The sequence below is a fragment of the Balaenoptera physalus genome (genome assembly GCF_965194825.1).
Source record: "Balaenoptera physalus genome assembly, chromosome: 15".
Classification (NCBI taxonomy): domain Eukaryota; kingdom Metazoa; phylum Chordata; class Mammalia; order Artiodactyla; family Balaenopteridae; genus Balaenoptera; species Balaenoptera physalus.
The window spans coordinates 65,920,655-65,948,460 of record NC_138894.1 but is presented as its reverse complement, the minus strand read 5'-3'; the positions used below and the strand labels follow the sequence as shown (position 1 = coordinate 65,948,460).

Sequence of the window (27,806 nt, the reverse complement as noted above, 5' to 3'; positions counted from 1 at the left end):
TAGTCTCTTAGGATGCTTTGTATTTTTGCGTTGTCTGTTGTAACTTCTCCTTTTTCATTTCTAATTTTATTGATTTGAGTCCTCTCCCTCTGTTTCTTGATGAGTCTGGCTAATTGTTTAGCAATTTTGTTTATCTTCTCAAAGAACTAGCTTTTAGTTTTATTGATCTTTGCATTGTTTTCTTTGTTTCCATTTCATTTATTTCTGCTCTGATCTTTAAGATTTCTTTCCTTCTGCTAACTTTGGGTTTTGTTTGTTCTTCTTTCTCTAGATCCTTTAGGCGTAAGGTTAGATTGTTTGAGATTTTTCTTGTTTCTTGAGGTAGGCTTGTATAGCTATAAACTTCCCTCTTAGAACTGCTTTTGCTGCATCCCATAGGTTTTGGATTGTCGTGTTTTCATTGTCATTTGTCTCTAGATATTTTTTGATTTCCTCTTTGATTTCTTCAGTGATGTCTTGGTTATTTAGTAACTTATTGTTTAGCCTCCATGTGTTTGTGTTTTTTACGTTTTTTTCTCCTGTAATTCATTTCTAATCTCATAGCATTGTGGTCAGAAAAGATGCTTGATATGATTTCAATTTTCTTAAATTAACTGAGGCTTGATTTGTGACCCAAGATGTGATCTATCCTGGAGAATGTTCCGTGCGCACTTGAGAAGAAAGTGTAATCTGCTGTTTTTGGATGGAATGTCCTATAAATATCAATTAAATCCTGGTCTATTGTGTCATTTAAAGCTTCTGTTTCCTTATTTATTTTCATTTTGGATCATCTGTCTATTGGTGTAAGTGAGGTGTTAAAGTCCCCCACTAGTATTGTGTTACTGTCGATTTCCTCTTTTATAGCTGTTAGCAGTTGCCTTATGTATTGAGGTGCTCCTATGTTGGGTGCATATATATTTATAATTGTTATATCTTCTTCTTGGATTGATCCCCTGATTATTATGTAGTGTCCTTCCTTGTAACATTCTTTATTTTAAAGTCTATTTTATCTGATATGAGTATTGCTACTCCATCTTTCTTTTGATTTCCATTTGCATGGAATATCTTTTCCCATCCCATCACTTTCAGTCTGTATGTGTCCCTAGGTCTGAAGTGGGTCTCTTGTAGACAGCATATAGATGGGTCTTGTTTTTGTATCCATTCAGCAAGTCTGTGTCTTTTGTTTGGAGCATTTAATCCATTCACGTTTAAGGTAATTATCGATATGTATGTTCCTATGACCATTTTCTCAATTGTTTTGGGTTTGTTTTTGTAGGTCCTTTTCTTCTCTTGTGTTTCCCACTTAGAGAAGTTCCTTTAGCATTTGTTGTAGAGCTGGTTTGGTGGTGCTGAATTCTCTTAGCTTTTGCTTGTCTGTAAAGCTTTTGATTTCTCCATCGACTCTGAATGAGATCCTTGCTGGGTAGAGTAATCTTGGTTGTAGGTTCTTCCATTTTATCACTTTAAGTATATCATGCCACTCCCTTCTGGCTTGTAGAATTTCTGCTGAGAAACCAGCTGTTAACCTTATGGGAGTTCCCCTGTATGTTATTTGTCATTTTTCCCTTGCTGCTTTCAATAATTGTCTTTAATTTTTGGCAATTTGATTACTATGTGTCTTGGCGTGTTTCTCCTTGGGTTTATCCTGTATGGGACTCTCTGCGCTTCCTGGACTTGGGTGGCTATTTCCTTTCCCATGTTAGGGAAGTTTTCGACTATAATCTCTTCAAATATTTTCTCTGGTCCTTTGTCTCCCTCTTCTCCTCTGGGACCCCGAATGTTGTTGCGTTTAATGTTGTCCCAGAGGTCTCTTAGGCTGTCTTCATTTCTTTTCATTCTTTTTTCTTTAGTCTGTTCCGTGGCAGTGAATTCCACCATTCTGTCTTCCAGGTCACTTATCCGTTCTTCTGCCTCAGTTATTCTGCTATTGATTCCTTCTAGTGTAGTTTTCATTTCAGTTATTGTATTGTTCATCTCTGTTTGTTCTTTAATTCTTCTAGGTCTTTGTTAAACATTTCTTGCATCTTCTCAATCTTTGCCTCCATTCTTTTTCCGAGGTCCTGGATCATCTTCACTATCATTATTCTGAATTCTTTTTCTGAAAGGTTGCCTATCTCCACTTCATTTAGTTGTTTTTCTGGGGTTTTATCTTGTTCCTTCATCTGGTACATAGCCCTCTGCCTTTTCATCTTGTCTGTCTTTCTGTGAATGTGGTTTTTGTTCCACAGGCTGCAGGCTTGTAGTTCTTCTTGCTTCTGCTGTCTGCCCTCTGGTGGATGAGGCTATCTAAGAGGCTTGTGCAGGTTTCCTAATGGGACAGACTCTGGGTCTTCTATTTTAAAAATGAAAATTATTCTGGAAAGATTAGGGCTATCAAAAATACATAATTTAATGTAAATTACTTTAACCAGATTACTGCAAACTCTGGGAACAGGAGTGATATTTGTAGGGAAGAGGGTGGGGAGTGGGCCATGAAGGTGATGTGAGGAGAGGCAAAATAGGTGAAGAGTCACAGCAATGGTTTTAGAGACCAACAAGGGAGCATGGAGCCTGGATATGGTCATTTCTATGTGGTGTTTACACATTTTCTCCTTGTGCTGGAGAGTATGCAGGTATTTCCAATCTAGGCTGACCTAACCACCAGTGTGAATGTCAGGTGGCATTTAGGATCTGTCAATTTCAGTTTTTGCTGCTGTAAATAATACCTGGTTAGGATTCTCGAACTGAAGATTAAAAACATGAGTGGGTGTTTGAAGACAACACAGTGTGCTTAGTAGAGTTGATTTAGTGTTCATTCAACTAGTCAACTCATTACACAAGTAGTTATGTTTAGCTTTTGCTCATCACACAAGGGCAAGACAAATTTTTCCTCCCTAACTCTCGGGGCTGGGTGCATATCTCTTCTGGGTGTCTTGATCCATTGTTCCCTTTTGTTCATGATTAAAGGGCTATGGACTCCTTCAGGAAGTTGTCTCAGAATTCCATTAGCATCACAATTTGTAGACTTTCCTACCAGGTCAGTAACTTGTTAAAAGCTCACCTTCTGGTTCCTGTGATTTCTCTTTTGCTTTCTGCATATTTGGTCCTCATCCATTCTACTATCTCCTATTTTCCCCACTATTTTCCTATTTTTATTTCATGCGTGTAGGTGGAAGGGGAGCTCCTTATTATCTCCCGGGAAGGCTTGCTGTTGAAGAGGGAAATATCTGACTTCCCAGGAGCTTAAGGTTCTTCATATTCTTTTAAAACAAGCCCCAACATGGGACTTCCTGGGCGGTCCAGTGGTTAAGACTCTGTGCTTCCACTGCGGGGGTGGGGTGGTGGTGGTGGGGGTGTGGGTTCAATCCGTGGTCAGGGAATTAAGATCCTGCATGCTGGCGGGTGCGGCTGAAAAGAAAAGGAAAAAAACAAACAAAATGCAACCCATGGAAGGAAGTAAAGCCACTGAGCTTTGAAGACATTGGCAGACCTTTCAGGATCTGAGGCACTGCTGCCTTTAACCCTTTATTGCCACATCAGTGATTCATTTTGTTGTTTTAAGGACCTCCCTTCCTTTGCTAGGGAGGTAATTTTGAATTTCACTCTAAATTCCCCAGAAAGCTACAATCTAGCTTTGTGAGCTTAATCTAGGTTGTTTGATGCAATTATAATTTTATCTGATGGTCTGGGTGATACATTTAGAAAAGAAGTATCTGAGGGCTGGTCCTAGAAGTCCAGTTCTAGGTCCCTGGCTGAGTTCACAAGGAAAACACATCGCAAGGAGGACGTATCTGATCTCTGGGCGCCAAAAGGACCCTAAGGTTACATTCTGCCTGAGAATGGCTGGCTGTGGCTCCCTGATGCTCTTCAGATGTGGGCTGGGAAGGCGTACTAGAATGAAGCTAAGAAAATCTGGGCTTTCTTGAGAGCTTCTTTTTTAAAAAATTTTTTTAAAAATTAAAAAAATTTTTTTTAAATTGAAGTAGAGTTGGTTTACAATGTTGTGTTAGTTTCTGGTGTACAGTAAGGTGATTCAGTTTTATATGTATGTGTGTGTGTGTGTGTGTGTGTGTGTGTGTGTATATATATATGTATATTCTTTTTCAGATTCTTTTCCATTATAGGTTATTACAAGATACTGAATATAGTTCCCTGTGCTATACAGTAAGACCTTTTTGTTTACCTGTTTTATATACAGTAATGTGTATCTGTTAATCCCAAGCTCCTAATTTATCCCTCCCCCACTTCCCCTTTGGTAACCATGAGCTTGTTTTCTATGTCTGTGAGTCTGTTTCTGTTTTGCAAATAAGGTCATTTGTATCTTTTTTATTTTTATTTTTTATTTTTTTAAAATTAATTAATTTATTTATTAATTTATTTTTGGCTGTGTCAGGTCTTCGTTGCTGCGCGCGGGTTCTCTCTAGTTGCGGCAAGGGGGGGCTACTCTTCGTTGCAGTGCGTAAGCCTCTCATTGCGGTGGCTTCTCTTGTTGTGGAGCATGGGCTCTAGCGCGCACGGGCTCAGTAGTTGTGGCTCACGGGCTCTAGAGCGCAGGCTCAGTAGTTGTGGCTCGCGGGCTTAGTTGCTCCGCAGCATGTGGGATCTTCCCGGACCAGGGCTCGAACCCGTGTCCCCTGCATTGGCAGGCGGATTCTCAACCACTGCGCCACCAGGGAAGCCCTGTATCTTTTTTAGATTCCACATATAAGAGATACCATATGACCCTTGTCTTGACACCTTCTTAAGGAAGGGGTGTAACAATATGGAGATTTGCATGTGTAATAAATTTTTATTAACTCTTATGTGGGTTTTCAGTGTACTTTGCAAATGCAAACTCCCAACTCTCACTGTGCATGATTTTTCTCATTTATGGCTGGGCAAACAGAAGCATAAAGAGCAGCAATGACTGGTCTGAGCTCACCAAGTTAGTGAAACAGGCAGAGCTCATAGACTGATTATCTCTTACTGCACCTCTTGCCCAGCCTGTCACCCTCACCCGTAGCCTTCCCTGACAGCTGCCATCCACAGCTCCTTAGGAAAAGGGAAATTCAAGCGCAGATGAAGGAAAAGGAAATTGTTTCAGTCCAGTGTTCTGTTAACATTTAATTCACACCTGTGCTGTTGGACTAGCGGCCCCCATGTGATTTAATATAGTGATGATTAAGTCTAAAGATAAAAGTATATGGACAGTAAACTAACACTAATGCATTTTGGGGGAGAGAACTGCTGACTCAAGCGAAATATACATTTATTTCAACCACATGCACTATAGTGACTGCTATTTGTTTCTGTCTGTTCACTCAGGGATTAAATTGAGTTTAAGCAGCCTGGAACAGTTTGATGCCTCCTCCTTCCAGCCATGGAAAGTGCCAGGTGGCTTGCCTCTAGAATCTGACATCCTGTTGGTGAGGATAACAATCCACAACTGAGATCCTTTGGCTTTTTTTAGGCCCATCTACGAGAAATAAATCAGAATGATGCAGAGCTAAGAGCATGAACCTTGGCCACAAATGGTCTTAGGTTCGAATTCTGTCACTTAGTAATGGTGTGACTGGGTCCTCTGTGAGAATTTTCTTTCGGGTCATGATTAAATAGCATATGATAGGTGGGTAATAATGATAGTAGTAATAATAATTGTTATTAAAGCAGCCACCATTAAATGAGTACTTACTACACACCAACCACTGTGCTAAGTGGTCTCAATCTTGGCAACAAAAATAGGAAATGGGTACTGCTAATAAATGCATACTTAACGTCAGTTGCTTTTTTTCTTTGACTGAGTAGGCATTTACTGAGCATTGGATACATGCAGACATCATACTAGGTGTTGGTGATTTAGCATTAAATGGGTCGTGATACCACCTCTCAAGGAGTTCTTGTACTCCTGGGGGAATGGGGAAGAAGGCAAAAGAAATACGAAATGATAAGGACTATTGTATGATGGGAGCAAATGGAGGGGAGAATATGAAACAAAGTAGGAGTTAGGGAAGGTTGAACCCTCAAGGTTCTGTGGCTCGGGAGATTGCTGGACTGCTAAGGTCATGGACTTCTGAGTTCAAGTCCAGTGCCCTCTACTAATCCTTGCCTCCTAGAGGAGTGTCATCACTAATACAGGACTCTGGGAAGCTTCTTCCCAAGGAAAGGATTACTTTAAGGAAAAAAAAAACAAGAACCTTTATTGTGAAAGTTTTCAAATTCACAAAAACAGAGAGAACAGAATAATAGACTCTTTTACTCATCCTCCACATTCAGTAATCATCAACATTTTGCCACATAAGCTACATGCAAAGGACACTTTTACCGGGGGGCTCTGCTGGTGATTCCGAAGAGACTATATAAATCCCTTGTCCATTTCCCTTGTCCTATATCCATAAACTGGATCTTCTCTCCTCCCTCTGTTGTGAAGACACCCCTTGATTCTAACAGGAGAGTGCGTGTCGGGCCTGTGATCCAAGCTCCATCACTGCTGGAGTAGAACAGCCCCACATATATGCTGGAATAGCATCTCCCTTTAAACAAAGACAGGATTATTATTGAGGTAGTCAGATTTGCATTTTGCACATATGTACTTTTTTTTTAAACATCAGTCATAATGCCTGGTTTGGTGAACAATGCCTTAATCATCACATGGTCGGTGTAGTAAGACCATCTTTAACAAATGGATTGGACACAATAGACATCTTGGTTAAGATGCTAGACCTCACTGGGTGACTATTGTCACCCACATCTATTACGTGGCAATCATCTGGTGAATGCTAGATCTGACTGTGAAAATAGATCTGCACTTTGTCTTTTTTTTTCTCCTTAATCTCCATCAGTCCCAGCCCCTGGAAAGGAGTCTGTCTCAGGCAGCGTGCTCTGAGTGGCGTTTTTGAAGGCAGGGGAAAGAAAAAACCAAAAACCAAAAACGAGTGCTTAGACTACTAACCCAAGGAATTTATTTTGTGGTGCATATTTTCGATTACAAAAGAACTGATTGAGCTTATGAAACAAGAGTAAGTCATTTCTGGAAGGGAAATTCTCTCTAGCATTCAGTAAAGAGATTGACTGGGTTTACCAAAGTTAGAATAAGGCTGCTTTTGTTAAAAAGGAAGTGATTAGGTACAGGGGAAATCATTTTGGATTGTCAGATAAGAGTCTTAAGTTCAACTCCTAGGCTCTGCTTTGATGAACCAGGCTATATTTGGCAAGGCACCGCACACCTCTGGTCTCAGTTTCCTTACCTGTAAAATACACAAGATCCTCTTAGTCTGTGATATTTTGTGACTTTAAGAGGGTTTAATGCAATGCATTGGTTAAAAGCAGGTCTTTAGGAGTTGGATAAAGCTGGGTTTCAGGCCTATGTCAGCTGCCTGTTAGCTGTGTGATCTTAAAAAATTCACTTAACCTTTCTGTTCTCCATCTTCACAGTTTGTAAAACTAGTACAGTAGTAATAAATAGCTCAGCCAAGAACTATTAGATCAACTGTATTGTGCTTCACATAGTTCCTGGCACATTTAAACTCAATAAATGGGATTTCTTCCTATTACGTGCTCTTGTTACCTAAAGAATCAGAGATCCAGGAAGAAAAACAAAGCCCTCAACAAAATTTTCCTGGAAAATGAAGCAAGATCCCTGTCCCCAGCTAGCAATATTTTCACAAGTACTTTGCTCTGATCCAGTGCTAGCACGCATGAAGATGCATTATGAGCTCAGTGCCGTGTCTTTGGTTCATTTCTAATTTCATTCATTTAAACAACCAGCCAGCATTCACCCAGTGCCCTCTCGGTTCTTGAGATTCTACTGGCCTTGAGGATGAAAAGGCAAATGTTCCATCTTTCCTGCTATCACGGGGCTTACAGTAGAGAGGGCAGAGGTAGACCTAAGCAATATTATTATTGCATTACTTTCTTCACCAGCTCTTTCTTTCTTTGTGCTTTCTGGAAGTTCTTTCAGGTTTGGAACTCAGAGGCCGATGCCCATTTTTAAGTTTGCCTTAAAGTCAGATTTCTCTGTGATCTGAGGTTCAGATGCCTCACTGGGTATCTTCTCAAACCACATAACTTCAGATTCTCTGTGTTGAAGTCTGTTATCGGTTCAATTCTCCTCTTTCTAAAAAGAGTTTATTTGGAAGAATATTTGAAACAAACTGGGAAAGTGTGCAGATGTTTGTACAGCTATTTGAAACAAACAAGCAAAGAAACAAAACGAGAAGAGTGAGTAGCCCGGTTCCACTTTAAAAAATAATAACCTTAGTTAACTTCTGCTGAGTCCTCTTTATAATATAAACAGGCAGTGCTCGAAGCAATTTGTATATAATCATTTATTAATCCTCACAACTGCTGTGGTAAATAGATTTGAGGATAATTCCCGTTTTGCTGGTGAGAAAAACTGAGGAACAGACAGGTTGAGTCATTTGCTAGTCAGACAACTAGTATGTGGCTAAATTGGGATTTAATCTCTTACCGTCTGACCCCAGAACGAGGCTCATATCTAGTGGTTTCTGAATGGCACAAGATACTTGTAATAATTTTCTATTGTTTTATTAAATATTGAGCTCAAGAAAATTAAATCACAGGGAACTGCAAATATAATTCAAACTTTTATTAAATGTCAGAATATCAGATATTTGGATGTACTTTACTTCTGGGCAATGATCCAGGTTTGAAGCATATACTTAAGTATTTGCTGCTATGATTATTGCATTGACTTATAGTGGCAAATCAGATTACACAGTGAGGAGGATTAAGTTACTGACACACACTTTGGGGACGACACCTTTTGATCTTGGTTTGGGAGTTCAGATGTTCCCTTATAAGGAGCAGGCCTTCTCCTTGTCTGTTTCATTTAACTTGAACTTGTGAGTTCTGAAAGGGACATTTATTCTTTTTCCTTCTGCAAGATGCATGCCACCAGAAATAAATGCTCTTGGTTTGTAAGTTTAGAGCTGCTATCATAACCATTTTTTGTTTAGTTTGGAAAACTCCAAACTGCTACCTACTCCATCTTTTTTTTCTTCCTAAAAGTTCTTTCAAACATAATTCTTTTAGTGGAATAAAAGATTTTTTTCTGTCTTAATATACTATAAATAGTCATCTTTTTTTTTAATTGTTCCTAAAAGTTCTTTCAAACATAATTCTTTTAGTGGAATAAAAGATTTTTTTCTGTCTTAATATACTATAAATCATCATCTTTTTTTTTTAATTGGGGTATAGTTGCTTTACAATGTTGTGTTTCTGCTGTACAACGAAGTGAATCAACTTTATGTATACATATATCCCCTCCCTCTTGGACCTCCCTCCCCTCCCCCCATCCCACCCATCTAGGTCACCACAGAGCACTGAGCTGAGCTCCCTGTGCTATACAGCAGGTTCCCGCTAGCTATCTATTTTACACATGGTAATGTATATATGTCAATCCCAATCTCCCAATTCATCTGCCCCCACCTCCCCCCTACCCCGTGTCCACATCTCTGTTCTCCACGTCTGTGTCTCTATTCCTGCAAATAGGTTCATCTGTACCATTTTTCTAGATTCCACATATATGCGTTAATATACGGTATTTGTTTTTCTCTTTCTGACTCACTTCACTCTGTATGACAGACTCTAGGTCCATCTGTGTCTCTACAAATGACCCAGTTTCATTCCTTTTTATGGCTGATATTCCATTTTATATATATGTACCACATCTTCTTTATCCATTCATCTGTCAGTGGACACTTAGGTTGCTTCCATGTCCTGGCTATTGTAAACAGTGCTGCAGTGAACATTGTGGTGCATGTGTCTTTTTTTTTTTTTTTGCTGATTCACTTTTTTTTTTTTTAACATCTTTATTGGAGTATAATTGCTTTACAATGGTGTGTTAGTTTCTGCTTTATAAGAAAGTGAATCAGCTATACATATACATATATCCCCATATCCCTTCCCTCTTGCGTCTCCCTCCCTCCCACCCTCCCTATCCCACCCCTCTAGTTGGTCACAAAGCACCGAGCTGATCTCCCTGTGCTATGCAGCTGCTTCCCACTAGCTATCGATTTTACATTTGGTAGTGTATATATGTCCATGGCACTGTCTCACTTTGTCCCAGCTTACCCTTCCCCCTCCCCGTGTCCTCAAGTCCATTCTCTACGTCTGTGTCTTTATTCCTGTCCTGCTCCTAGTTCATCAGAACCATTTTTTTTTTTTTTTTAGAGTCCATATATATGTGTTAGCATACGGTATTTGTTTTTCTCTTTCTGACTTACTTCACTTTGTATGACAGACTCTAGGTCCATCCACCTCACTACAAATAACTCAATATCATTTCTTTTTATGGCTGAGTAATATTCCATTCTATATATGTGCCACATCTTCTTTATCCATTCATCTGTCGATGGACACTTAGGTTGCTTCCATGTCCTGGCTGTTGTAAATAGAGCTGCAATGAACATTGTGGTACATGTCTCTTTTTGAATTATGGTTTTCTCAGGGTATATGCCCAGTAGTGGGATTGCTGGGTCATATGGTAGTTCTATTTTTAGTTTTTTAAGGAACCTCCATACTGTTCTCCATAGTGGCTGTATCAATTTACATTCCCACCAACAGTGCAAGAGGGTTCCCTTCCTCCACACCCTCTCCAGCATTTATTGTTTGTAGATTTTTTTGATGATGGCCATTCTGACTGGTGTGAGGTGATAACCTTATTGTAGTTTTGATTTGCATTTCTCTAATAATTAGTGATGTTGAGCATCTTTTCATGTGCCTCTTGGTCATCTGTATGTCTTCTTTGGAGAAATGTCTATTTAGGTCTTCTGCCCATTTTTTGATTGGGCTGTTCGGTTTTTTTTGATATTGAGCTGCATGAGCTGTTTGTATATTTTGGAGATTAATCCTTTGTCAGTTACTTCGTTTGCAAATATTTTCTCCTATTCTGAGGGTTGTCTTTTACAGCTACATGTAAAAGAATGAAATTAGAACACTCACTAACACCATACACAAAAATAAACTCAAAATGGATTAAAGACCTAAATGTAAGACCAGACACTATAAAACTCTTAGAGGAAAACATAGGAAGAACACTCTTTGACATAAATCCCAGCAAGATCTTTTTGACCCACCTCCTAGAGTAATGGAAATAAAAACAAAAATAAACCAATGGGACCTAATGAAACTTAAATAGTCATCTTTTAAGTCTGCGTCTCCTCCAAGAGGCATCTAGATCACTTGCTTCTTGGACCATCTTTATTCTTCTGACTTCACCCTCCATAACTCCTGAAAGCTGGACTTAAAAATGGCCTTAATTCCAACTTCCTTTCCACCTCAGTTCCAGAATCAATCCTGGCAGGAAGTGTATCAGTCTCACCTCTGGGATTAGCTCCCATTCCTGGCCTGGGGGCCCAGTGACATGGCCACAAATGCTGGGCTCCATGCTCTTCCTCGTCACCCAATCCTGATAGCAGCCTCTTACCTGACATTGCAGTTGAGCCTGCCCTAAGACTCTCTTGCTACTGTGTTCCTCCCTTTGGGCTGAAACTCTGCATATCCACAGACTCTGAACTGTGCCTGACCTCATTATGCCCTTGGATGATTATGCCTCGAGACTGAGTCTGACTCTCTCCGCCCAGAGCCAAGGGCAAAGCATAAGCTGGGAATGCTGGGCTGAACGCTCTGGTTGCCTATGGGGGCAGTTATAGGAGTGAGTGCCAAGGATAGGCTCAAGGGGCCGCAATGCCCGACATTCTAGAAAAGCAGTTCAAGCATCACTAAACGAGGAAGGAGAAATGTCATGAGCTTAGGGGTGAAGGGGTACATTATTGTACAAAAGAACAGGTGGACAGAGGTGCCCAGACTGAAACTGGGGCTGAAATGAACGGTTGGCTACCACAGAGGCCAGGCAGGGCACTAGGTGAGGGATGGTGGTAGAAAGGACGAGTCCTGTGGGCCCTATGACCCTTTTATATGCCAGGGAGTGTACCTGTCAGGCTGGGCTCAGGACCTTCAATTTTGCAGCTGGCCCGGCTTGTACTCTGGTTCAGGATGCCCATTCCTGCCTGCTCTTGGCTGCCAAGGCCTCAGCAAGCCTCCTGCCTGCCCGAGTCTGGGCTCTGTCCCATTTTCAGTTTAATAGAATTGATGTTACTCAGCGCTCCCAGGACACATGGCATTGCCCTGTTTGGCTCTGGCCCTGATTTCAACAGAAGGGGAAAAGAAAAGAGGACTGCCAACAAGCCCATTTCCTTCAACTCTAAGTCCCACTGTGCCCCCGGCTTCTTATGAGTGACAAGCCTGAAGGATTCTGAGTAGCATTTTTCAATTAAAGTGTTTCATTTTATGTTTGTCTATCATAGAACATAAATAGTGGAGGGAAGAGATCACCTCTAATTAAAGTCAGCAAGTGTTTATCAAATGTCTAGTATTTATCAGTCTTACTTATATCCCTAACCTTGTTATAAAAGTCACAGAGGCAAAAATAATATAAAATGTGGTTCCAGACTTAAGGGGCTTACCCAGAAATCATTATGAATTAAAGTCATTTAATGTATATAGAAATGTAACTACTATCACAATATGATTTATGGGTTTAGATATACCATGACTCAAATTATACCAACCGAAAAGAAACCACACAGAGAAACTTCGTTGCAATCTTGCTTTCCAGCACCAGTCTCTAAAGGAATTCTAACTTTAAGCCCCAAAGTTCCAAGAGTCCTTTTGTTATAACTAGTAATAAAATCTCTCTCTCTCTCTCTCTCTCTCTCTCACACACACACACACACACACACACACACTTCTACCTTGCAATGTTACTAGCAAGTCAGATCAGCCATAAAGCTGGCCAATGAATAGCTCCTGACTGGCTGGCTGATCAGCCCATACATTGTTTGGCAAATTGGATCAAGCCACAGAAAAGTAGCCTCAGATAAAGTGAGCGATTTAACATAATTTACTTTCTCATAGTGAGAGGCTCTATTTAATTTTCACACCCCTGTGTCTGATGTCTTTTCATGAAATGTAGTAGTCTACTTCTCAAAACTTCCCTGCTGGTGAAAAGCATGCATTTATTTTTTAAAATACATTCTTAATTTCTGGTCCATAGGAATAAACCATGCCTCTGGGAAAGAAATGCATTGCATGGATACACTTTGTGAAGGTAAACACACAGAGGCATCCTGCTTTCTGTTAATTAATGATAGTGATGCCAAGTTTTTATAGGAAACCAATTTTGCTTTTGAACACCAGGGAGATCTTTGAGCTTAAGAAACATTTCAATTTAGGAAAACTGTAGCATGGCCAAAAGTCCAAATGTAGCAGGTGAATTAGAGTTGGTATAGAAAATTAGATGCATCAGGAATTGTTCCATGAATGTTCAGTAAATACAACTGGACCACTGAAGACATTTTCTCAAAGCTGAAGACAACTCCAAAAGTTGGGATTTGTTCCAGCATTTTCCCAAGAGTTGGAGTTCACATGCATGGACTGGGGCTGTGGGAGCTGAGAAAGGCCGTGGTCGTGAACAGCCCACTGGGTAGAACCGTGCCTTGGGCGGGCCAGGGCTTTGCCAGACTGACGAAGGGTGGATATTCCTTGTCTCCAAATGGAGACCAACTCTGACCTTTTTGGAGGATGGAAGTTTCAGCTTCCTCTTGTTTCTATTCATTAGGAAGTTATTTATGAATGTTCACTGACTGTGACATGACCTCCTTGGTGTATTTAAAGCAACCCTAGGCTGGTGTTGTCAAAAGTTTCATTGTACACACAGATGCTGCAAGTCAGCAGGAAGGCAGAGTTTGACAGGGTGAGTGGCACGCGATGCGAGGGCTGAGTCACTGCAGAGTACGCCACACGACCCCTCTTGTGTAACGGGTTCTATTCTCGTGCCCTTACTGACTCTGCCCCATCTAGACTCGTCTGCCTTGGACTCTGCACCATTGTCTGCCTGGAGGTGATAAAGAATGGTGGAAGTGAGGACAGTTACTTAAAGTGGAAACCCCCAAGTCTAGGTCCTCTGAGCCCCCGTAAAGGTGTCTGCGCTTTGACTTCCAGGAATCAGTTCTACAGAAATACTCAAACAAGTGTCTACAAGTCCATCCACAGTGAAGACACGTACAAGAAGGACAAATTGGAAACAACCTAAATGGGAGGGGGGGCCATCAATTATGGTATTATTTATGCAATGGAATATTATACAGCTGTGAAAACAGCCAAGCAGCTTTATGTGAATAAAGCTGCCCACTGTAGATTGCTGAGGAAAAAACTATCTGTCTACCTATCTATCTATCTATCATGATCCCGTTTCTGTGTTTAAAAAATTACATATGTGTAGCAGTGCTGCCCTGGGGGACTGGAATTGGGAAAGCTGAGGGAAGGATCATCACTTTGGCTTTCTACATTTCTGTTTTACTGGGAAGGTTGCAGTTAACATGTATTACTTCTGTAACTAAATATATATTTGCAAAAGGAGATTAAATAATTTAAAAGCTTTTCAGTCAAGATGCCCAGAGTAATCCTGGGATTACACAGTAGCCAAAAAGAATAAATCCATAATTACAAACAGAGGTTCCATCATCGCTCCAGGCTCTTGAATGAAGCATTTCATCCAACTGTATTTCTAGGATCTGTGTTCTGTCTTCTAAGAGAAGGTGCAACTATAAGTCCAATTTGTTTATTGGCCTGACCCCTTTGTTCTAACAGCTTAGTGATACTATTAATAACATACATTATTCATTTCCTGTTTTATGGTTTACGAAGCACTTTTCATATCTTGAATAATACAACAAAGCTGTGGAGGGGTACTAGTATCCTTGTTTTCAGAAAAAGTAATTGGGGTTCAGGGAAGTTCGGAGATATGCTCTAAATCACACAATTAGGGCAGAACTGCAGTAGGAGTCAGATAAGGACTCTATCCCCAGTTAGCCATTAATTCTAGAAAAGTCACTGTCTTTCTAGGTCTCAGGTTCCTCAACTATGCAACTGGGATGGTGAAGTTTTCTAAGTATAAAAGTATACAATTGTTTAAGTGAAACCAAGTAGATCCTCCCTATCTAACACCCTGCAATTAACTTTGGGACAATTCTATGGATGTGTTTAAAGATACATTGTAAAGACATGGCAGTCATTCTTTCTATTAGCATATTTAGGTGTGAAGTTAAAGGCTGTATATTTGTGAAGTGATTCAAAGGACAAATTATGGCAGATTGGTTGGAAGGAACCCAAGGTGATATGGTCACATCCCTGCCATGGCCATCCATCCCAGGTGGCACAGATGGTCATGGCCCACCAGAGGTGAATTGTGTTTCTTCTTTCCTGGCCTTGGTAATTCCAGCTACTTACATAAGCATGCCACATGAATTAGAGTCGAGAGATGGTTTTATACAGGTCTAGTTGGTACATGGTAGTTCTAGATAAATGTTTGCTAATAACTGGATTTGCAGTGTAAATATTTGGCAATGGGTCATAAAAGAAATTTACTTTTCCTATGACTGAACTATTGGTCTTATTAGTACCATCTCCCAAACAACTGATTCCTAATCTTTTCACTAATCAACACAATTTTCATGAACCTACCCCCATAGGGCTGTGTTTTAAGACGTAGCTTTTTGTTTTTATTCAGGAATGGTGAGGACAATAGATCAAGAGATGACTGCCATTGAAAAATTAGTTTGTTACTCGCAGTTCCCGAGGGGAGGGGCTCCGCCGTGCCTGGGGGAGGGGGAGGAGAATGCGGGGAAGCGGCAGGAACAGTCAGGAGGCGGAAGGCGCGAGGGGGAAACAAGGGCAAGAGCCCTGTTTGTGGTTTCCGCGGGGACAAGCAGGTGAGGCAGGGTAAACAAGTTTAGGATTGACTAGTTTGAATAATTCCAGTGGGTTCTGGGATATAAGGGCTGTCTCTGGCTCTTTGGTACCCTGGCCCTGGCATGATTAGAGCAGGGGGACAGTGGCTTAGAGTGCAGAAGCCCAATAAAGGAGGTGATTAGGGCATGGCTCTGAGTTGGTTGGCTTGCATATGAAAGGCGTGCTCCTGGCCCAGTCATTAATTCTTTCTGGAATTGGCTGGCCCTGGGAGAGGCAGTCTCTCCAGGGTCAACAAGACCCCAGGTGTCCAAGCTTCAGAATAAAAAGGCATGCTACAGGCTGATCTATATTAGGGTAGCCTTAGAAGGAAGCAAAGAATTGTCAAGCAGCGGTGCTAATAAAAATTGGGTATATAACCTATCATTCTGTATAATATTATGTGTACTGACATAGCACAGTGACATCGTGGATCACTGGTTTGGCATTAGTAAGTTTGGGAAAGGCTTGTATGTGTTTTCTTCCAAGACCACTAGATCACTTTGTCCTTTGAGATAGTTTATTTCTTCAGTTCTCCTGCAATGAAGCTATTAACAGGTGGCAGTGGGTTCTTAGTGGTGGGATTTTTCTAGCCCCTCCCACCTCACCCCCCTATACATACACACATTATTAACTTATATATATTGAGAGGTAGTACATACTTACAAATATGTGTGCGTGCAAGCTGATATATACACATACCTTTAATCAAGGTATAGGAAGACAAAACATAAACCTTAATTTAAGTACCATGGACTTTCAACAAAAATGCATCTTAAAGTTGAACAGGATTTATCACATCATTGCCGCTCCACTCCCAACACCTGCCCCTTCCCTTGTCTAGTTAGAGATCTCTGAACAATGTACAAATAAGCACACATCTTTCATTTTTTCGGGAATGGCTTATGTAAAGACATCATCAGGATCAATAGATTTGTTTGCTGTCACGTATGATACCCTTGAGCAAGTCTACTTAAAAAACTAGCCCATGTGTATTATTGAACACTGGTCTTATTTTTACGGTGAATGATGAGTGCCACTTGACTCTATCCTCTTCTCCACACACCCACGGGGCGGGCACACCTTCTTGAACACCAGTGAGACGGGGTGAACCCCGGGCTCCTACAGAGCACCACTGGCCTGTGTTCCGAGAATTTTCTCCCCTGTAGGTCTGGCAAGACAATGCTTATACACAAACATGTTTTATACCCATTTGCTGGTCCAGCCAGAGAAGCGGCGGGGCAGGGGTGGGGTGGTTTCTGAGCCAGAAGCTCTCTCTGTTGGAAGAGTCCAACTTAACCTTTTAGAGGTAACGAATTTCTTTCTTTCAGGACCTTGCTCATGGTTGCACAGCCACCTTCCTCTAAACCCTTGCTCAAATCTCCTCTCAAGATGGTGCTAACCAGACACATGTAACCCTATTTCTAATAACCAACCTAATGCGCTTTTCCTCTTGTCACAACATCATTAACAAGGGAAATAAGCCCCAATGCAGCAGTGACTGGGGCAGACCTTCTGCGCTTTATGTCTACACCCCAACTGTATTCTTCACACCCTTCACTGTTATGGTGCTAAGAATATAAACATTCTTCAGTGTCTCCTTCCTTTTCTTTTGTTTGTTTGTTTTTGGCTGTTTCTCCATGAAGTATTCATGACCTGTCCACATTCCCCTGGATTTATTAACTTAGCTCCTTTTATATCTACTAGTTAACCTTGATGTCTTTCCTTCCTCCTGTACAATAAATTCCTCCTCTGGATCAACACTCCTCATTCAGTACACGCCTGCCTTATAAGTAACTCTCAAGATACTTGGGTCCTTTTTCAGAGTCCATGGTCACAGTTCAAAGCAACCTCTAGGGCTTTGCTAACTTGGTTCAGGTAATCAGGGCAATAGCTACATATGCTCCATTCTTTTAAATTTTTTTCAGGTGGAAATCCATTTTGATTGCATTCAAAGTGAAGGTGGAAAAAAAAAATCTTTCCAGCTGTTTGACACAGGAAAGAGCTCTCATTGCTCTGCACAAACCTGAAGAGCTCACCGAATGCATCTTTCCTGTGACTGCAGTGGACACATCACTGGCGCTCAGGTTTCTCTGTTGCTTCCTGGAGCGTCCACCCACAGTCATTCTCCAGCCTTTCCCATTCCTGGATGGCAGGCAGAGCAGCACGTCGGGCGAGGGAATGAGTGCTCAGCTGAAATAAATGCCTGGAGAAGATGGATGCCTGCGGTGCAGGAGGATTGGCCGAGGCATCCACTCTCCAGCTGTTAGGAATTTTAATTGTCATGTCTGCTGGAATTCAGTAGACCCTTGGAGCATTATCGAAGGGGGAACAGGGTCAGGGAGGAGGGGAAGTAGTGGTGAATTGTGGGCTACCATCCTACAAAGAAAGCAATTTAACTAAAGTATTAGTTTCCAATTGCTGTTATAACGAATTACCACCACCTTAAGGACTTAAGACAGTTTATTACCTAACAGTTCTGTAGGTCAGAAGTCCAAAGTTAGTCTCACCTGGCTAAAGCCAAGGCTTCAGCGGGGCTGCATTCCTATCTAAAAGCTCTAGGGGAGAATCTGTTTCCCTGCCTTTTCCAGCTTCGAGAGGTTTCCTGCATTCCTTGACTTGCGGTCTACTTCCTCTATCTTCAAAGCCAGCAACAATGCATCTCTCTAACACTTTTTCCATTTTACACGTCTCTCTGACGGTACCCAGGAAATGTTCTCTGGTTTTAGGAATGCATGTGATTAGATTGGACCCACTGGAGTAATCCAGGATAAACTCCCCATTTCAAGATGCTTAATCACATCTGCCAAGTCCCTTTTGCCATGTAAGGTAACACATTCATAGGTCCCAGGGATGGAGTGGGCAGATTATTCTATCCTACCACACCACAAAGTCGATGTCCTCACTGAGACAGAAAAAAGTTTCTACCTTTAGACCTACCTGTTTTGTCTCCCTCAGATCTAATGGGACAGCCATAGATCTTTAAAAATTCTCTATTTGACATCAAATCAGTCTGTGATAAGTGAAATTTTATTGTAGGCAAGCAATAATAATATTATTAGTTCCATCACAATTTTTCTTTATTCAAAATATTACTTTAAGGTTTAGGGGTAACTTTCATTTCTCCTTCTCCATGTCTCTCCTTCAAACATCCAGGAGCTTCCTCTGCCTTCAAGAAGCTTTAATCTTCCTGACCTCCCTAGCTGTAGAATGATTCCCTCCTGCCTTTGACTGCCAAAGTTCTCCGAAAAGTAATCAACGTTTTACCGTTTTTTCCTTCACCTTCTATTCATCCCTCAGACCTCAGAAGTTTGGCTCCTGCCTTAAGTCCTCTATGGATGATGACCTGCCGAAGGTCCCAGGTATTATGTCACTGAGACACTTTCTCACTTTTCTATCCGCTATTGGATATTCCCATGATTCTCAACACCGTTGACCAGGCCTTTCTTGAAACTCCCCATCCCTGGCTTGTGTGGCTCTCCTGATTCACTCACAACATGCTGCCAGACCCTGGTCCCTCGTCCTCCCCCCAGCCCTCGCCTCCAGACACGACCTCTGCTCTTCTTTTCTACCCAGACTCCCACAGACTTCTGAACATGTTTGCCTCTGCATAGATATCAGCCGAATCTACTTTTCTAACTATTTGGTGGACATTTCTAGACAGGTATCCTTCTGTCCTCTCAAACCCAAATGGCCAGAGCTTAAATCTCCAGATCTCTTCTCCTTCCTGATTTATGTACCGACTTGCTTATATAAAGGTTGTTTATTCATTTTAGTCAACAGATTCATCCTGGTCCTAGTCATCTTGGCTTGAATTCCAGCGTTGGTGTCTGACTTCTTTTATCCCCTTTGGTTGACTTATTCACTATTTTTATTCATAATGTTTCTGGTATCTCTTCCTTTGCTTCCAGTGCTGCCCTCGTGATTCTCATCACCCTGGCCTGGGTGATCTGAAGTCCTTCTCAGCACTTACTTTACCACCACTGCTAGATTAATTCCTAATTTCTCTTCTGCCATCATGTCATTCTTCCTTTCCTAAGATCTTAGTGTTGTTTAAACCCTCTACTGTCTGAATCTAATCAATATTTCCAAGTTTATCAAACTTTTCATGACAGAAATTCTAGGAGGACCAGGGTGTTCACTATCCCGTGAACATACCGTGTTCATTACTATCTCTGGGTTCACATGGTTTTCCATTCCTAAAATACTATCTCCTTCTCCACCTATTTACTCTCATAGATCTTTTGAAGCTCAAGTCCCAATCGCCCCATCAATACTTCTTTGGCCGTCTCCATTTTTAAGATTTCTCCTTCCTCTGAACACATTAACATTTGCAGAGCACATGGCAAATCAGCAGAGAACTTCCATAAGGTCCAATCATCCACCCACTCATCTTCCTGCAACTGTCACCATGTCCTGATTTCTTTCCACTGTTACTGTGGATGAACTCTGCAGGCACCTACCTAAGACAACCTCTCCATTTATCTACCAGACCCCACTCCAGCATTTCTGCTTCTCTTTTCTGTATCAATTTCTCCATCCCTCCTGGATCATTTCCATCAGTACATAAGCATGCTGTTATCTTCTTATCTTCAAAAAAACAAACAAACCTCTCTTAATCCCACTTCTGCCTCTAGCTATGTATTTTTTCTCCTTCCCTTTACAGCAAAACTCCTTTGAAAAAGTGATCTATCTGCACTGCTCTAACTTCTCTCTTCCTATTCTGTCTTGAACGCATTCCAGTTGAGCTTACATCCCCAACAGTCTGCTGAAAATGCTCTTATTAAGGTCACTAAGGAGCTCCTCTTCGCTAAATCCAGTGGTCAATTCTCATTTCTCATCTTGCTTGACCAATCAGAAACGTTGCGACCTTGATGACTCTCTTCTGTTTGAAACACTTTCTTCACTTGGTGTCCCAGACTCTACTGTCTCCTATCTCTCTGTCCATGCCCCTCCAGTCTCTTTTGCTAGTTCTTACTCAACTCGTCATGCTCCTCAACTTGTAGCAGATTTCCATGTCTCAGTCCTTGGCCCTTTTTTCTTTTTTATCAACACTCACTCCCTGGGTGACATCATCCAGTCTCATGGGTTAAAGTACCATCTATATGTGGATTCTGTTGGCTCTCAAATTTATATCTTTGCCTGAACCCCTTCCCCAAGCCCTAGATGTGTGTTTCCAATTGCTCACTCAGCATCTCCACTTAGAGATCTAATAGGCGTCTCAATTTAGTTCATCCCAAACGTAGCTCCTGAGAAGTGTCACTGCTCCAGCCTACACTTCCCATAGTCTCCCCGTGTCCACTGGTGACAACTCCACCCAGTCCCTTTCTTTCTCTCTCACCATCAGCAAATCCTGTTGGCACTACTTGCAATATCTACCTGGAATCCAACCACTTATTGTCATTCTACTATCATCACCTGGTCTAAAACACTGTCCTCTCTCTGTAATGATACAAATAACAGGTAAGAGTGCAGGCCCTGGAGTCATAGCATGCAGGCTTCAGGCCTGGCTCTGCCACTTACTAAGGGTATGACCTTGGGCAAGTTATTTACCCTTTCTGTGCTTCAGTTTCCTCATGTATAAAATAAGGATGATGAGGATGATGATGATGAGGATGATGAGGATGAGGATAACTGTTAACAAGGATTAAGTGAAAAACCATATAAAGTGCTTAGAACAATGCCTGGCAAATAGTATGTGATCAACAAATGTCAGCTACATACTATTATTCTATAAATCCATAAAAGCTCCATGACTGTAGGTGGGAAGTAGTAGGCAGGAAGATCAGGGAAACCATGGAAATCGCCATTCTCCTAAGCATAAGCCATCTAGATCTTTAAATACCCAAACCCCTGCTGAACCAGGCTGGGGGATAATTGTTCCCATCAACTCTGACCTGTGCCTACCACTTGATGTGCTGCTTATTTTGTGCAGTTTTTACCTACTGATTTATAGAATAATAGTACGTAGCTAACATTTTTTTTTTAATTTATGCTAACCATCTTTTTTAAAATTAATTAAGTTATTTTTGGCTGCGTTGGGTCTTTGTTGCTGTGCGTGGGCTTTCTCTAGTTGTGGCGAGTGGGGGCTTCTCATTGCGATGGCTTCTCGTTGTGGAGCATGGGCTCTAGGCGTGCGGGCTTCAGTAGTTGTGGCACGCGGGCTCAGTAGTTGTGGCTCGTGGGCTCTAGAGCACAGGCTCAGTAGTTGTGGCACACAGGCTTAGTTGCTCTGCAGTGTGTGGGATCTTCCTGGACCAGGGCTCAAACCAGTGTCCCCTGCATTGGCAGGCAGGTTCTTAACCACTGTACCACCAGGAAAGTCCCTCTAAAATTTCTTTCTTTTTTAAAAAAATTTATTTATTTTATTTTTGGCTGTGTTGGGTCTTCGTTGCTGTGTGCGGGCTTTCTCTGGTTGTGACAAGCGGGGGCTACTCTTCGTTGTGGTGCCCGGGCTTCTCATTGCGGTGGCTTCTCTTGTTGTGGAGCACGGGCTCTAGGCGTGTGGGCTTCAGTAGTTGTGGCTCATGGGTGCTAGAGCACAGGCTCCAGTAGTTTTGGCGAATGGGCTTAGTTGCTCCGCGGCACGTGGGATCTTCCTGGATCAGGGCTCGAACCCGTGTCCCCTGCATTGGCAGGCGGATTCTTAACCACTGCACCACCAGGGAAGCCCCCTCTAACATTTCTCGATCATGCACTATTTGCTATTGTCACCTCTTTTTCCTTTGTCTCTAGAGTACTTCCGATAGCTCCTCTTCTCCAAATCTCTTTTCAGATCCCAGGAACCCCAGACAACCTTAGTCCTGATCCTGGCTCTATTCTGTGTTGACCTCCCCCTTTCAGGATTCTATATTAGAGTTTGCTGTCATTGCTACCAAATATAACATTTAAAAGAGTGTTCTGTAAACCCAGTTAACAATACTGCCGTGAGAGTCCTTTTCAATTCTCATTTTATTGACACAAAGAACCTGGGCTTCTTTGCAAAAGTGGTTGATATGGAAAAGGGTAAACTGCTGAGTGAGGATGGAAAAAGGAAGTAATTCAAACTATGTCCACATTATTCAGGACCAAAAAAGCCAGGCAGCATTCAGAAAAGGAAACTGAGAAATGGAAGAATTTCCCTAAATATTCAGAAAGTCCTGAAGTGGGGATTAAACTTCACTGTTTGAAACTTCAGGGATTTCTTTCAGCTAAATTCCACGATTATTTGAAGAGAATCCCTTTCTGTTGTGTTTTTGTCTCAGCGGGGCTCATGAGGGCACTTGGTGGCCTGGCTGGAAAACACTAAGCGACATCTCCCCCACTGTCAGCCCCCTCCCTGACTTGCCACTCACCTAGCCCAGGGCTCTTGATCACATGCAGACCACAGACACCAACTAAATTAGGCAGATGGAACTCATACATCAAAGCCACCTACTTGGACTCCTTTTTGGCCATTGGTGCATTTTCTCTCTTTTTTAATCGGCCTCATAAATCTGACCCTGACAAGGTCCTACCTCTCTGTACCAGTAGTCAGTGGTGAGATGGTAATTTGTCCTCACGCTTTCATCTGCTTCTCCACTTGAGTGACCGTCAGTGCCACGTGGCACCCATTCATTACAGGGGCTCCGGTGTGGCTGTGGGGAGGTGTGTACCAGGTCCTGCCAGACGGGTGACTCCTTCCAAAAGAACACGATGGTTCCCCAAGCACCGTGCAGCAGATGATTACACGCCACGGTGCCTGATAAAATCCTGGCGTGCCGAGAGCTGTAAAGAACACGACACGTTGTTCTGTGTTCTTCGGAGTATCTGATTCATAATAGCTGTTCACGTACTGGCTAATGATTACCTGGACTCAAATAAGTTTTCAAGAGGCTCATCCAAGTCAAGAACTGAAGGAACAAACAGAGCTGTCCGGGGTGGTGCTGTTGCTCTCTAAAGTGGGGGGAAAATGCCTCCAGACCTGGGTTGAATTCACATGTTCGGGGACATTTGACTCAATCTTTGTCCCCTGGTCACATTCCAGATGTGAATCTGGAATGTTGACTTCGGTCACGTGGGCAGAGTTTGGATCTCTCATCACTTTTGGAGAGCTGCCTTCTGGCTTCTAGGAGCTGCATCTTGGCTGGGTCTTGGGTCCTTCCTGAGTCTGCCTTTTTCTGCCTGCCCCTTTTTAGAGGAGGCTGTCTCTTTTTCTCCTCTCATCCAGATGCTGTTTGCAGCTGGGTTAATGTCCCCCTGTCCTCTCTGGGCTTTCCCAGCCCCTTGCACGGGGAGGGGACATCCAGGTTCTACCTAGGTTCCCCTAACATGTTTTGTTTCCATAAAAATGGGCAGTCATTTTCTACAGAGGCCTTTCTCTCTAGTCCATTTAGAGACCTTGAGGACTGGAGATACCTTATCGTACTCTGGCAGTTCATTTTGGTTATTTACAAAACACCATTGAACCCCTTTATGGGCTCATAACAAAATAGCCTATTGAAAGAGCATAATGGTTTCTTGCACTTCTGAACGCTCATCATTCTGCCAATACTATAGATGATTTATGTTTGCAGGAGCCTTATGGTAAGCCTTCAGGCTTTTCATTGGGGTACAACCCTTGGGAGAGTAACGTTCTGTACCGCACGAGGATCATGACCTGCAGATGTGAGCGGCCACCAAGTATTATTGTTGGAGATGGTAAATAACAACAATCACAACAGCTGCCATATACACGGGGCACTTATTACATGTCAGCCTTTACATTTACTGTGTTGCTAATGCTTTATTTTCATTGTGTGTTTGATTCTCATAGCAGCTCTATTATTACTCTGATCTCCATTTTATAGATGAGGAAACAGAGGCTTGGAGAGGCTAAGCAAATCCTGCTCCCCACAAAATAATCACATAGAATTTGAACCCAAGTCCCTCCGACCCCACAGCCCACACTCTATATGTCTTGTTGCTGTGTCATCAAAGCATATTGTTTGACTCCCCTGCCTTGGCTTTGGGGACATGCATTTTCTTGGCTTCCTTCCTACCTTCCTTCCTGGTCTCCTTTGTGGCTCTTCCTCTCCCCATGGAGGTTTTAATGCTCCAGTGTCTTTGAGCCTGCCTTGACCCGAACCTACTAGTTTTTCTAGCCGCACTCTCCCCTAAGCAATCTCACCTAGTCCTGTGAATTTAAATATCAACATGCATTTAACACCTATCTGCTGACATTCTACAATCGAAATCTTCCCTTCCAGACTGCTGCCCTTACTCTCAGATTCATACATCCAATCGAGATTTCTAAATGGCATCTCAAACTTAACATGCCCCAAACAGAATTTTTTACTTTGTTCTCAGGAATGTTCCACACCTCAGTTCATGATACCACCCTTCAAACACTCAAATCAAGAAATGTAGGCCTGGTTCTTGATTTTTCCTTTTCCTCATCTGGACTCCCAGTAATTCCATGAGTTCAACCTCGACCCACCTCTCTTCCTCCACTGCTGTGTCTTTAGTCTGAGCTACTAACAACCCTTGTCTGAACTATGGCAATAGCCTCCTGACTGGTTTCCCTGCTTTCATACTTGCCAGCCCCAGCCCCAGTTCATTTTTCACTTAGTCGTCTGTGACGTTTAATATATGAATCAACTCGTGCCCCTCCCCCCTCCTTAAAACTCTGCAAAGGTTTTTTTATGACCAAAGTCCAGACTTCATAGGATGCCCTTCTAGGCCATGTGTGAAGTGGCTATTGACCAACTTTGCAACTGAATCTCATGCTGCTCACTGCCTCATTCACTACTCTGCAGCTACAGTGGTGTCTTTCCAGTTCCTCAGTGATACAGAGCTCTTTCATGCCTCAGGGCCTTTGCACTGGCAGTTCCCTCTGCCTGGAATGCTCTCTCCCTGGCCCACAGGGGCTCACTACATGTTAACTGAACAAACGAGAATAGTAGGTTGCCTCTCCTACAAGAATAAGATGAATAATAAGTAACATGAAAAAAATCATGTCATCAATAACTTATTTAGCTATTTGTATTTATGACATTTAAATGACGTGGGCTTAATATGATTAGGCTGTGGGTTTTCTGAAGCATGTTTCTGTGTTTACGTGGATAGAGTAGGGAAGAGTGGGAGGAAACATATTTAGCATGTGGTAATGATGACTCATGAATCCTGAGAGGTAGTTGTTGATATCCCTGTTTTTCTGAACTTGGGTGGCTCAGAGAGGTTAGGTAACTGGCTAAGGATGAGCAGGTAAGAAGTAGTAGGTTTGGGGGCTTCCCTGGTGGCTCAGTGGTTGAGAATCTGCCTGCCAACGCAGGGGACACGGGTTTGAGCCCTGGTCTGGGAAGATCCCACGTGCCGCGGAGCAACTAGGCCCGTGAGCCACAACTACTGAGCCTGCGCATCTGGAGCCTGTGCTCCGCAACAAGAGAGCCCGCGATAGTGAGAGGCCCGCGCACCGCGATGAAGAGTGGCCCCCACTTGCCGCAACTAGAGAAAGCCCTCGCACAGAAACGAAGACCCAACACAGCCATAAATAAATAAATAAATAAATAAATAAATAAATAAATAAATAAATAAATAAATAAATAAATAAAAGAAGTAGTAGGTCTGGAATTTATAGGTGGTCTGACTCCAGTGCACGTGTATCCCCCAGATCCTGGTGCCTCTGAGTAGATACAACTCAGAGATGAGGTTCAAGGGTAAGAAAAAGGAGACACACCTGGAAACAATAGATTTTGTTCACCTGGGCAGCATCATAGGCTGCTGTGACTCAGAGAGACTAGATACCTATCTCAGTTATGTCCAGCTCTGCCTTGGTTGTCAAACATGGCCTGAACGAGCTGAACTAGCCCTCAACTTAGAAGGCCAGTATCCAGACACACAGATGAGGCGGGGAATACAGTTAGGTACGGCAATTAATGAGCCGCCATCTGCTGAAACATCACACTCTGAGTGGGACTTAACATGGTTTTGGGTTTCTTTGAACGTGTTTTTTTTTTTTCCACCATATGTGCTTAAAGACTCCAAAAAGGAAACAGCTTAATCCAGGAATGTGAAAAAGAATGGTGACATTCCGTGGTGTGTCAGTGAAATGAGAAGCTTATCAGGCACCATCTATTTCAGGGCTTTGTGGTATTTTCTGGTTCCAGGCTTCCAGTTAGTGACAAAATGGCAAGATGAATTACCACATGTGTCGGGTAGAGAGGAGGACCACGGTAGGTGCTACTTCTAAAATTTACTTTTGGCTTTGCCCCGGACTAAATTGACACCTATACAGAAAATGCCTTGTTTCCTCCAAGGCCTCCCTGAGATAGCATCTATCTACTTGGCGTAACCATATTCTTCCCACTGGAAATTGATCTCCCTGCACTAGGTTTCCCTGTTGAATTTTGTCTGCACCTCTGCGACAGCACTCAGTCCAGGCATCCCTCTTTATAGCCTCTTGCATTTCTATCTTTCTCCTCCACTAACCTAAAGCTCCCTGAGGGCACAGGCCATGGGTTTTGTTTCATCTTTGCATAATCCAGTGGGACCCAGCACAATAACTTACCCTGGAGGTGCTCAATAAATGTTATTGAATTAAAATAAAATTGTTATAGGGGAACCGTTTAGAATGATCATGTTAAAATAAGATATCTCAATTATTTGCAGAAATGACATATTGTAGATCGATAACATAATTGACTCTATCCTTACATTAAATGCTGGAAAAATGTCTGATAGTACCAAGAATAAACCCCTCCTCTTTTTAAAAGCCAGTATGTGGTTTTGTTTTGGTTTTTTAAATTAATTAATTAATTAATTAATTAATTAATTAATTTATGGCTGCGTTGGGTCTTCATTGCTGTGGGCAGACTTTCTCTAGTTGCAGCGAGCGGGGGCTACTCTCTCATTGCGATGCGCGGGCTTCTCATTGCGGTGGCTTCTCTTGCTGCAGAGCACGGGCTCTAGGCACACGGGCTTCAGTAGCTGTGGCATGCAGGCTCAGTAGTTGTGGTTCGTGGGCTCTAGAGCGCAGGCTCAGTAGTTGTGGCGCACGGGCTTAGTTGTTCCGCGGCATGTGGGATCTTCCTGGACCAGGGCTGAAACCTATGTCCCCTGCAGTG

The 27,806-nt window shown here is 42.3% G+C and overlaps 1 long non-coding RNA gene across 3 annotated transcripts in view; it reads left to right on the top strand.

Moving 5' to 3' along the window:
* LOC309644263 overlaps positions 1–27,806 on the top strand; it is a 200,341-nt gene that overhangs the window by 169,212 nt on the left and 3,323 nt on the right. The window contains exon 9 of one of the 3 annotated variants that reach the window (XR_014254321.1): positions 17,673–27,444. The exons of 1 other annotated variant lie outside the window; for it this stretch is intronic. This is a non-coding gene — a long non-coding RNA (uncharacterized lncRNA). Of the gene's footprint in view, positions 1–5,262; positions 5,880–17,672; positions 27,445–27,806 lie in introns of those variants that run through there. One more of the 3 variants, XR_014254322.1, reaches the window with a different exon arrangement.